This window comes from Coregonus clupeaformis, unplaced genomic scaffold (genome assembly GCF_020615455.1).
Source record: "Coregonus clupeaformis isolate EN_2021a unplaced genomic scaffold, ASM2061545v1 scaf0132, whole genome shotgun sequence".
Taxonomy (NCBI): domain Eukaryota; kingdom Metazoa; phylum Chordata; class Actinopteri; order Salmoniformes; family Salmonidae; genus Coregonus; species Coregonus clupeaformis.
The window spans coordinates 94,205-106,756 of record NW_025533587.1 but is presented as its reverse complement, the minus strand read 5'-3'; the positions used below and the strand labels follow the sequence as shown (position 1 = coordinate 106,756).

The window sequence follows — 12,552 nt, the reverse complement described above, 5'->3', positions numbered from 1 at the left end:
CAGCAAATGTCCTCAAGAGGTAACAGGGAGAGAGAGAACAACACCCATTGTGTGTGTGTGTGTGCGTGCGTGCGTGTGTAAGTGTGTGTGTGTAGATGGTGTACAGATACCCAAGTGTGTGTGTGTGTGTGTGTGTGTAAAACACACAGCAGGGCCGTTTCAGGGCCCTGATCTGATTGATAAATCCTCGCTGACGGTGGAGGAGAAAAGAGGCTCCATATAAATGGGAAATTAGCAGCGAACGTCGTCAAAAATAATTAACTCCCCTCCGCACCGCTGTCCATTAGGTCTGACACTAAAAACGCTTGTGTCAACTCTGGCAGCTTCCCGCGTTGATCAGATAAACATTTTTTGTTTTATTTTGACGCCTGATTACAAAATGATTAGCCGGCGTGCCTGTCTCCTCCTTACCCTTCACCTCCCCCGCTGGGTGAGTGACAGATGAGGTGATCCTCTGCTGGGGCTGTGAAAGCTGTCTACCCCCGCCTCCGTCCTCGGCACTGCTGCATGAGCTACATGACATTGAGGCTCGCTGGGTTTTTAAAAACAGCTATTTATTCAGTTCAAACACAACCTCATTTTTATTTTATAAACCGTGATGTTACAGAGGAGAAACTGTGTGACTAAAGTTGGTGTATTTTGGTGTGTTTTCATTGTGAACATGTGGGAGCTCATGTTGTATTACGCTCTATAAAATGTCTCACTCAAAAGAGATATTTGTGTTGATGAGAAAATATTTTTGTTGATGTAGTCCACTACAGTATTCTCCATTGTGAGTTTATTACTGTGAAGAGGCTGTCCTTATTGTTCAGTTATGGATTATGTTAACCATACTGTTCTATCTAGCTGGGTGAATCATTCATCAAACACTCATGTCTCACACCAACTTTACTCCGCAACAGATAAGACACTGATAGTATTCCTGGTGGGACTGTATGCTAACAGTGGGCTAGAGTGTCAACCTGGATAACACACAGACTCTGTCTGACTGCTAGAAGATGACTTTGCCTGGACATATTCCTGGATGATCATAATGACTGATATAGGCCTACATAAAGTACATTGAAATTGGTTTAAATGACTGAATTAAGAGTCCAATATTTGTACGGTTATTTTGTTCGCCATTAAAACTCGCTCAGGGCTGGAATTGTGTAATTTTCTCTTGTATCTCTCTGTAAGAGGAGGCCCTTTACTTGTCCCAGTAGCAGGAGAAATGTTTTCACCGACCACCCATAAGGGTTTAGGAGCTGATATTTTGATAAGGCCATGATAAGAATTTGATAAGGACAGTATCTTAAATCTGTGGATTTATTGATTTACTGCATGTCTGTATACGGCTGGCACCCTTCTCAGTTCCCTCCCTCTCCTTCCTCTCCAATCCATCCTGAAGATATGAGGATCTCAGAAAGGTAAAAACACATTACGTAATAAAATTCCCCTCAGGTGCGGGATGTAAAAGAATATAGGTACAATCAAACTGAAATCAAACTGAAAGGACATGTTCACCTAATCTTTGTATTTCCTCTAATTACGTAATGTGGTTGAACCAGTTGAACCGCTGAGTGTTAACACTAATGGGTTAAATGAAGGACCAAATTATTTGAATGATGCTACCTATGTTGGTCCCCTAATCACCTGTGGAGAGACCTGTAGTACAATTTAATTAAAAGCAAGCTGTCACAAATGTAGGAATACAAATCACTGTGTAAATGGTCTCATAATTATTCACCTGAATATGTCATAGTCCACACAATATGGCTCACTGAGCTCAAGGGCATGATAGCTGAACGGTTGTCATCTGTCAGATATACAGTAAACCTGGTCTGGAATTCTTAGGTCCAACTGTCCACGTTCCCAGAGTTTAGTATAGCAGCCGTATGTACCAAGTCACCTTTGAGTAAAACATTTTGTTTCATACCTTTTATTCTTGTGTCCTTTTTATAGCGAGGCTGATAGCTGGCTCCTAATAAGGAAACATAAGCAGCAAAACCATAAAGGCAGGTAACTACTACCTGTCACAAGAATGCTGTAAATGCCTATCTTCATTTTTCGCCAATTACAGTAATAAACAGCATCATTTCAACTTTGGACCTCATTCACACAGGCTGCATTCTGCTGGAGCCCTGCCAGAGTTACTCTGGGCTACTTTTGCCATAGTAGCAATCTATCACCGTTAGGCATGCATTTATTATTTTTCATTTATAAGTATGGAGCGCATCTAGATAAATGTCTGAAACTATTTAACTTAAGCATAGGGCTGCTTTCAAAACTGTGCACTATCATGGAGACTGCTTCAAAATATGTGCCCGGAAAACTGCTCCAAAGTTGAAAAATCTCATCAAAAATAATTCGGGGGCATAATGGCTATCATGACATGTAATATTTAGTGTCACTACATTTTGTAAGTGTTGGTAGTCATAGAAAACGTTTGATTCCTTGTGAAATGTATGACACTGCGCTTAAATCCCATCTTTTAAAAAAATTCAAGGAGAATAACCAATCAAGTAAGTGAATATAAGTGATGTGATAAGTCAAAGTTGTAAGCCTTGAATATCAAGCTAGATAGGGAAATTACCCATGAAAAAATTATTATTTAAAAAAATTATTTAGCTAAACTCAACTCCAGCTAACAGCATATACCAGCATATCTGTAAAACAACTACAAGTACAATACTGTTGGCTTTTGATGTACAACTTTTTGCACCAAGGAAAAAGGAAACCTCGACCAGGGAGAGATGTGGGGTGCCACTTAGCTAGCAAGCAAACTCTAGCTTTAGCTAGACTTGGCTCACTAAACTTTGAAGGCTGTTTTCTCAGAAGTAGAGTCGCCCGTTTAGCAATTTGCAAAGGAGAAAATGTTTGTTAAAATTTGATTCTATTTAGATTTTTGCTACTTGAGATTCAGTTTGATGGGAGTCAGTCGCAACTTAAAGCTCAAAATACATAATATAGTATAATACATAATACAGTGTGTTTCAAAATGCTCTTGTCAAGCACTGATGGCAGGGTCACAGCAACTAGAATCACATTCACTCCATTGGCCTTGTGTCTAAATCATGTGACATATTACTAGAATTGATGCTCCATAACTCACAGGTTGGCCCTTATCCTGACCTGGAGAGGACCAGAGTTAGGTGCATGTGCACCAACACATGGAGTTGTGCCTTGTCACATTTCTGGTCACATTTCAAAGCACCCTCGTTTAGTTCAGGGACGTTTGGAAATAATTAACCGTGTTCGATGTGGATGGAGGAGAAAGGGGGATGAAGCATAAGAAGATAATGAGCTGATAGGACAGATAGTAGTGTGCTATCATAATGAATGAATGAATGAATGAACGAATGAATGAACGAATGAACAAATTAATGAATGAATGAATGAGTGAAAGGTATGGCTGGCCGAGTGTTATTAGGCAATTGGAGATTGGGAAGGTCATCTGTTCAGGAGATCATAAAATGAGCTCTTTGCCTGAGATGTACCATACTGTGGGTTTCTGAGTTGATTTATGAATGCACACTTTCAACCTTACTTAAAGGTGCACTCCTGGGCGGCAGGTAGCTTAGTGGTTAAGAGCGTTGTGCCAGTAACCGAAAGGTCGCTGGTTCTAATCCCCGTGCCGACTAGGTGAAAAATCTGTCGATGTGCCCTTGAGCAAGGCACTTAACCCTAATTGCTCATGTAAGTCGCTCTGGATAAGAGCGTCTGCTAAATGACGTAAATGTAAATGTAAATGAATATCTGAAAAATTGAGGGTCTTTCTGTGATACAGTACAGTGCACTTAAAAGGACTTTTAGCTTTGACTCTGAAAACTGCCATTGCAATAGCACAGGGATATATAAGTCCAGCTCTCGCAGTTGTTGAAAAGTAGTTATTGCAAGGTCCCCTGCGATAAAGTTTTAGTAGGTAACTCCATAAAGGTGAAAATGTTGGTATTGTTTTACTACATAGTCCTTTAAGAAGTTAGGGGGGGTATACGTTATCTTCAAGCAGAGGGAGTCAGGAACAGCATTGAGTGTTGTACTTCTGAGGAGATACTGTAAGACCCAATATAGATCCAAATTAGGATTTTTTAAAATTACCTTTCAACTTAAATGTTATTACCTTAAACACTTAATAGGCATGTGATGGAAAACATTTTCTAATGGTATAGAAATCTTAAATGAAGTCATTTTTTGTCTGAAATACCTAAATTGATCAACTTCAACAATCCACATTTTAGTATTTTGCACCCATCAGAACTGTAATGTCAAAGGGCATCGCTGGCATCAGGAAAACAGTCTCTGTGCAAAAGTTGATACTTGACTTAAATGTTATTACCTTAAACACTTAATACGCATGTGATGGAAAACATTGTCTAATCTGAAATGAAGTCCTTTTTTTGTCTGAAATAGCTAAATTGATCGACTTGACCAATCCACATTTTAGTATTTTGCAATCAAAAACATATTTTTGAAAGGATAAATTATTTTGTGGGTTTTCTAAGTATGTATAACATCTAACATACAGTACTTTGAGTAATATATGGTTGTCCTTTCTGGCCTAACTTGGAGAGATAACCTCCTATCATACTTCTTTACTATAAAATGAATGGTAGTCATGGCAGTATGCTGACCTCATCAACCACACATTATTATTTTATTTTTGTCACGGTTCAGACAGACGACAAGAGGACCACAATTGCGTCACACCAGAAAGTTTATTTAAACTTAAGGGGAAAGGGATGTAGGGAGTGAGTGAAGGCTCCAGGGGTTATCCCGTCCGATGTGCTGGGTCTGTGCCTCCCCCCAGTGGCAGCGATGCGTCCGATGACGCCGGTGGTTGGTGGTCCAGAAGTCCTGGGGGGGGGAGGAAACACAGACACAACGGGGCGGATGAAAACAGGCAGAAGTACAGTTCAAGGGAAATCCAAATACGTTGTAGCAAGGCAGAAGGCTGGTCAGAGTTACCGGGGTCGAAGAGTAGTCAGGAGTCGTAATGGCAGGAAGCAGGTCTGGTTCTCCTGGGGCAGAAGAGTATCCAGGAATCAGGCAGGTCCGGGGGTCACAAAACAAGGGTGAGCCAGAAGCGCGAGCACACAGGTTCCGGGTGTGAGCTTTGCAGACGATCTGACAAAGGAGAGCTGAAAGACAGGGCTATAAATACTGGGAGAGGTTAGTGGGTAATGCAGCGCAGCTGGCAGAGTAATTAGAGCCGAGCAGAGCAGGGACAGGTGGAGCTAGTTAGGCTGAGTAGAGAGAGTGGTGAGCAGAGTGGAAGAAAATTAAGGTGGTAACCCGGTGGAGTGAGAGGCTCATGACAGAACCCCCCAAGGGACGGCCCCAGAAGTCCCAAGAGCAACACCACGCCGGGCGGGAGGAGGGGAGCCGGAGGAGGGCTAGAACTCCTCCGAACGGTCCGAGTGAACGTCCTCATCCTCGGAGGAAGCCGGAGGGCCGTGGTCGGGAGATGGGACAGGTCCCGAGACCGGATCAGGCACAGGACAGGAAGCCGAGCGGGCAGGACGGTTAGAGACCCCTCTGGGGCGGCCCCTCACGGATTGCAGGTTGATCAGGATGCCGTTGGTGGAAAGCGGTGATGAGAGTCCTATCCACAATCCGACTAGCTGGCACCCAGGTCCTTTCCTCAGGTCCATAGCCCTCCCAGTCAATGAGGTACTGGAGACCCCTACCCCTCCGTCTGGACCGAAGCAGGCGGCGGACGGTGTAAACCAGACCACCATCGACGAGCCGTGGAGGAGGAGGACAAGGCGCAGCAGGGACCAGCGGACTCCTGGGCACAGGCAGGGGCTGCAGCAATCCGGCTGGGGGCTGGCAGGACGACTTGTGTTGGTTGCAGATGGGGCAGGCTTGGACGAATTCCCGTACATCCTTCCTCAGAGAGGGCCACCAGAACCTCTGGGCGAGCAGGTTGTAAGTGCGGGTGGAGCCAGGGTGACAAGCTAGGCGGGAGTCATGTCCCCACTGAACGACCTGGGACCTCAGGTCTTCGGGGACAAAAAGGCGGTCAGCTGGGCAAGTGCTGGGACCTGGCTGGTTACGGAGAGCCTCCAGCACCTGTTCCTCAACAGCCCAGGTCAGAGCTGCAACGATGCAGGGACTTGGCAGAATCGACACAGGGTCCTTGGAGGGGTCAGGAGCGGAGTTAGTAGGTACTGGCCGAGGGGGTAGGCGGCGGCAAGCAGGCAGGTTCGGTGGCAGTCCTCTCCCCCACTCCCTGATCACCCCGGTCACCCAGTCGAGCTGAGGGTTGTGCCGGCGGAGCCATGGGTAACCCAGGATGAGGGGTTGGCCTGGAGAGGGGAGCAGGTGAAACTGGATAGTTTCTTGATGGTTTCCGGACAGACCCATCGAGACCGGGGCCGTGACATGAGTGACCGATCCGAGTAAGTGTCCGTCCAGTGCCCGGGCAGGAATAGGAGGTGTCAAACGGAGGTTCTCCAGTCCCAGTTGGCGTGCCAGCTTGATGTCCATTATGTTGGCTTCGGCGCCAGAATCCACCAGAGCAGCCAGGGTGTGAGTTGAGTCAGGGAGGCGGAGGTGAACTTGCAGCAGGGGTTTGCGGTCGGAGGACTGGATGGTCATTGAACTCAACCGGACTCCCCCTATGCCCGGTGAGCTTCGGCCCTTTAAAGGGCAGGTTACCACACGATGTCCATCACCTCCACAATAGAGGCAGAGGTTTGAGGTGAAGCGTCGCTGGCGCTCTGCAGGAGTGAGAGAGGCTCGCCCAATCTCCATAGGCTCAGACTGATCAAGCTGACCTGGGTGAGTGGCAGTAGATGACAGGAGCCCAGTCGGATCTCTCCGAATGCCGGTAGTAGGTGGACCTTGGCGCCCCCCTCTCACGACGACGGGTCTGTATCCTTCTGTCGATCCTGACAGTCAGTGCGATGGCTTCATCAAGAGTGGAAGGCAGTTCATGGGAGACCAACTCGTCCCTTGATATAGTCAGCCAAACTATGGAAGAACGCGTCCACCAACGATGGTGTGTTCCAAGAACTTCGTCTAGCCAGGGTTCGGAAGTCGATGGAATGGTCTGCGACTGTACGTCTGCCTTGTCGAATACTGAACAGTTCACGAGACGCCTCTGCGGTTGGTGAATCCAGGTCAAACACCTTCAGCATCTCCTCGGCAAACCGGTCGAAGGTTGCACATGCGGGGGTTTGACGTTCGAACTCTGCTGTTCCCCAGAGTCGAGCTCGGCCCGTCAGGTGAGTGATGGCATACCCAACTTTAGCCCCCTCCGTGGCGAAGGTCCTTGGCTGCAAGGAGAACTGAAGTCGGCAGCTAGTCAGGAATGGCCGGACCTGGGTTGAATCGCCGTTGAACCGCTCGGGGGTTTCCAATCTTGGGTTCGAGACAGCGGCTGCAATGACCGGGGCAGGTAACTCGGGGGCAGGGCTGGTGGGCAGACTGGCTGGGGTCAGGTTGGTGAGGAGTTGAATGATCATGGCGAGTTGTTGTTGCTGCTGCTGGGACTGCTGCTGGTGCTGCTGGAACTGCTGATGCTGTTGGTGGCCGACCTGAAGCAGAGAGGTGATGTCGCCGCTCATGCGGCCTAGCTCTCTCTCAGTGTGTTCCAGGCGTAGCATGGCGGTGGGTTGCTCAGGTTCTTCGGTTTCCATGTCGGGGAAGTGTGCGCTGAGTCCATGATGGTCAGATCGTACTGTCACGGTTCAGACAGACGACAAGAGGACCACAATTGCGTCACACCAGAAAGTTTATTTAAACTTAAGGGGAAAGGGATGTAGGGAGTGAGTGAAGGCTCCAGGGGGTTATCCCGTCCGATGTGCTGGGTCTGTGCCTCCCCCAGTGGCAGCGATGCGTCCGATGACGCCGGTGGTTGGTGGTCCAGAAGTCCTGGGGGGAGGAAACACAGACACAACGGGCGGATGAAAACAGGCAGAAGTACAGTTCAAGGGAAATCCAAATACGTTGTAGCAAGGCAGAAGGCTGGTCAGAGTTACCGGGGTCGAAGAGTAGTCAGGAGTCGTAATGGCAGGAAGCAGGTCTGGTTCTCCTGGGGCAGAAGAGTATCCAGGAATCAGGCAGGTCCGGGGTCACAAAACAAGGGTGAGCCAGAAGCGCGAGCACACAGGTTCCGGGTGTGAGCTTTGCAGACGATCTGACAAAGGAGAGCTGAAAGACAGGGCTATAAATACTGGGAGAGGTTAGTGGGTAATGCAGCGCAGCTGGCAGAGTAATTAGAGCCGAGCAGAGCAGGGACAGGTGGAGCTAGTTAGGCTGAGTAGAGAGAGTGGTGAGCAGAGTGGAAGAAAATTAAGGTGGTAACCCGGTGGAGTGAGAGGCTCATGACAATTTTGATGTGTTGAGGGAAAATCTAAGTTACTCTTGAAGTATTTGGTTGTCCAAATTTACAGAACTTGGAAGGGAAACAATCTCTCTAACTTGTCTGTCAATATATGGATGTGGCCCTATTTCTCATACTATTACATACTATTACATACTATTACATGCTATTACAGACTAATGTCATGCAGTCACTTACATTTGCCTGTATATTCCATGGATGTTATGACCGTGCCATGATAGCTTAACTATTTTTATTTTCCCTATTTGGCTTCTGAATTGTGTCTTGTTGTTTCACTGTAATTTCTATGAAAAAAATCACGCAGAAACATGTTGCTTTCCTAGACTATCAAAGCAAAATCAAATCAAATGTTATTTGTCACATGCACCGAATACAACAGGTCTAGACCTTCCCGTGAAATGCTTACTTATAAGCCCTTAACCAACAATGCAGAGTTTAAAAAAAGTAATTAAGAAAAATGTGCTAAATAAACTGAAGCAAATAGTAACACAATAAAAATAACAATAACGGGTTATCGGTACCGAGTCAATGTGCAGGGGTACGGGGTAGTTGAGGTAATATGTACATGTAGGTAGGTTGGGGTAAAGTGACTATGCATAGATAATAAACAGAGAGTAGCAGCAGCTTGTGTGAAGAGTGTGAAGGATTGTGAATGTGTATGTGTGCATCAAATGGGGTTGTGCTATGCAACGCATTGTAGGGCCAATAAAACCCATATATAGACATAAACACACTTGACAAAATTATGTCTAAACTCCCCTCCTCTCTCTCTCACCCAACCAGCATAGCTGGTTTCCTGTTTGCTCAAATGGGTTGCCCACACACTCCCCGCTCTCAGTGACAGTTAGGCAGAGAGTAAAGTTGCGCGCCACAACACCACACTGTGAAAAGTGCAGTAATGTTACAAGAAATGTTTCCTATTGAGACTGGGGATACAGAGATTTGGAGGGCACTACCTTAAAAATGAAGGAAGGGAATGAGAAAGAAGAGAGAAGAGGGGGACACTGAAGAGAGAAGAGGGGAACCCTGGCTGTCCCAATAATGGAGCAACAACTCTCTAGAGAGACTGAACGTAAGTGATTGAAATGCATTACTGTTACAAGAAAGGTTTCATATTGAGACGGGGGATACAGAGATTTGGAGGGCACTTCCTCAAAATGGAGGAGAAGGAGAAAGAAGAGTCAGAAAGTGAGAGAGAAGAGGGGGACACAGAAGAGAGAAGAGAAGAGAGGAACACTGGCTATCTCAACAATGGAGCAACACTCTCCAGAGAGACTGAATGTAGAGACAGAAAATGAAGATGCTGAGTTTGTGGACAGGCACAGGGCTGATCTCATTCAAAGGGTTTCCATGGTGATGCCCATAGCAGATCACCTGCTCCAGAGGTGTATGATCCATGAAGAGGTGTATTCAAATATTCACACTGCCCGGACCAGAGAGGATCAAATGAGGGAGCTGTTCAAGGCCTTAAATTCAGGGGGAGTAAAAGTCCTACTGTAGACAGAACCTTTCTTGGTCCAGGAGCTGGGTGGAGCTACATCGACAGCCATGGACCATGATCGACAGACTAGGAGCACTGCACAGAAAGTGGGTGACATTATACAGCGAGTTAAAGAGACACACACAGCATTTGTGTTTGAAGGTATGTCAACGGTTCAAACACTCCTTGAAAGTATTTACACACACGGCTCTCCGCTGGTCTGCAGAATCTAGAGATACTAAGGCTGTCATTCTGTGGCGTGACAGAGGGGGACCGTAATTATCTGGCTTCAGCTCTGAGGTCAAACCCCTCCCATCTGAGGGAGCTGGGCCTGAGCTTCAATCACCCAGGAGACTCAGGCTTGAAGGTGCTTTCTGCTAGACTGGAGGATCCACACTGTAGACTGGAGAAACTCCATGTGGACCATGATGAAGAGTTCTGGGTGAAACCATGGCTGCTTAGGAAGTATGCTTGTAAGCTCACACTGGACCCAGACACAGCACACAGACGCCTCACTCCGTCTGAGAGGAACGAAAAGGTGAGGGGATGGAAAATAATCAACAATATCCTGATCATCCAGACAGGTTTGAACACTGGCCACAGGTGCTGTGTAAAGACGGTCTGACTGGGTGCTGTTACTGGGAGGTAGAGTAGAATGGGATTGAGATGAACATCGGGGTGACATATAAAGATATCAGCAGGAAAGGACATAGTCGTCTCTGTAAACTTGGATCCAATTACAAATCCTGGTGTCTTAATTGTTGTGGAGAATTTTCCACTTGGCCTGGTTACTCTGTCTGCCACAACAATTAAGAGGCTGATACACCTCTCCCACCCCCCAACAACTCCCCTAAACCCCAGGGAGACTCCCAACCCGCTAATAGAGTAGGGGTCTATCTGGACTAGCCGGCCTGCATTTTGTTCTTCTACAGAGTCTCCTCTGACACAGTGACACACCTGTATACATTCCAGACCACATTCAATGAGCCCCTCTACCCAGGGTTTATGCTTGACCTGGAACCCTACTCCTATATGTCCCTTTGCCCAGTATGGGCCATGCATGACCTTCACCCCTTCCATCTGAGAGACCGTCACTCTTTTGTGTGAAGAGTGTCACTTGCTAGTGGAGCAACAAATAGTTGGGAAATAAGTAGCCCTTAGGATGATCCCTGTGAGACATCACTATATATAGCCAACAGAAACAACTTACTATTGTTAAATGATGACAACCACACTTACTTGTGGTGTTTTTACATGGATCTCTACAGCTGCAGTATCATTTACATAGTTCTTATGCAATAAAATGACAGTGACAATATTGTAAAATATGAGATTGGACATTGTCAGGATTTGACACCTAGCATTGCCCTTCTCTGTTGTACAACTGATTAAAATGAGAAATAATTAAGGAACTGTAATCATACATTGGCTTTACTAATGTGTCTGAGATATCTGTTATACATACCACTGTTTCATTATGTTTATTTTAACTGTACTTTTGTTATGTTGTACTTTGTTAATATTCTTATTTGTTACGTTGCTTGATTTGTAAACTGTCTTAAAAGCAATTAAATACATTACAATTTAAAACAATGCTATTTCTCATTCTTTCAAAATGGTCAGGTTAAAATTTGGTTCACATTCTATTTGGTTCACAGGTAAACAATGCATCACATTTGTGTCTAGATTTTAGACATTGTACCAGGGCAAGATGAAATAATATGTCATTTCAAGAGTATCCATGATGCTTCATCAAAAGACTAGAGGCTTTGCTTATTATAAATCACCTTGGAAACACACATTGATACAACATCTATAACGTGCACATCATGTTCAGAATGATATTTAAGCATTCAGGAGCACCACTACAGTCGCCTGTTAGCATACATTTTGCATTTATTTACCAATTAAAAATGCATTCGGTATGGATTTGGAGGTGATATGTAAAGCTACAGCGCTCCTGTAAGCAGATTACGGTCCTGGGGGACAGCGTGATATTGAATGACTAAATACTATGATTTATGATAATGATAAGAGATACAGTGTTCCTACCCTCAGACCCTTAACCCTACCTGCGGATTAGAAGAGCAACACTTTGTCAATATGTTTATATCCCATGGAATCATGGGCTGGGCTTTCAAAACATTTTAGTCATTTAGCAGACGCTCTTATCCAGAGCGACATACAGTGCATATATATACATATATATATATATATATATTATTATTTTTTATACTGGCCCCCCATTGGAGTTATGGGTATATCTACTCTACGTGTTAACTCTGTGTAGTTTCCTCAATCATTTACAGGGATATTCCGGTGAAACTAATAATGAGATGTATCTTTGAGTCATAAGGAAGAATGCAGTTACTATGTTGTAATGTTTGTGGGTTGATGATTATCAGTCTCATCAAGCCCATTTGGTAGCTGAAGTTCATAAAGTTGAACTTACAGTACACACAGGAAATAAACATCCACTGACACACACACACACACTCACATCACACATACTGTACATGCACACACACATGCTCACAGGCTGACACACACACACACACACACACACACACACACACACACACACACACACACACACACACACACACACACACACTATTTTAAAGGGAACATCAAGCCTAAACCTGAATACCCTGCCCCTCAATGGAGTGAGTCTCTGATCTCCTGGCTTTAGCATGCATACCGCTAGCAGACGCTTCATGGCCCATGTTAAACAGGTCTC

At 45.5% G+C, this 12,552-nt stretch overlaps 1 pseudogene; it reads left to right on the top strand.

Annotated features, from left to right (window-relative positions):
• The first annotated feature begins 9,583 nt into the window (after positions 1-9,583).
• On the top strand, positions 9,584-11,272 carry LOC123483480 (annotated as a pseudogene).
• The last annotated feature ends 1,280 nt before the right edge of the window (positions 11,273-12,552 follow it).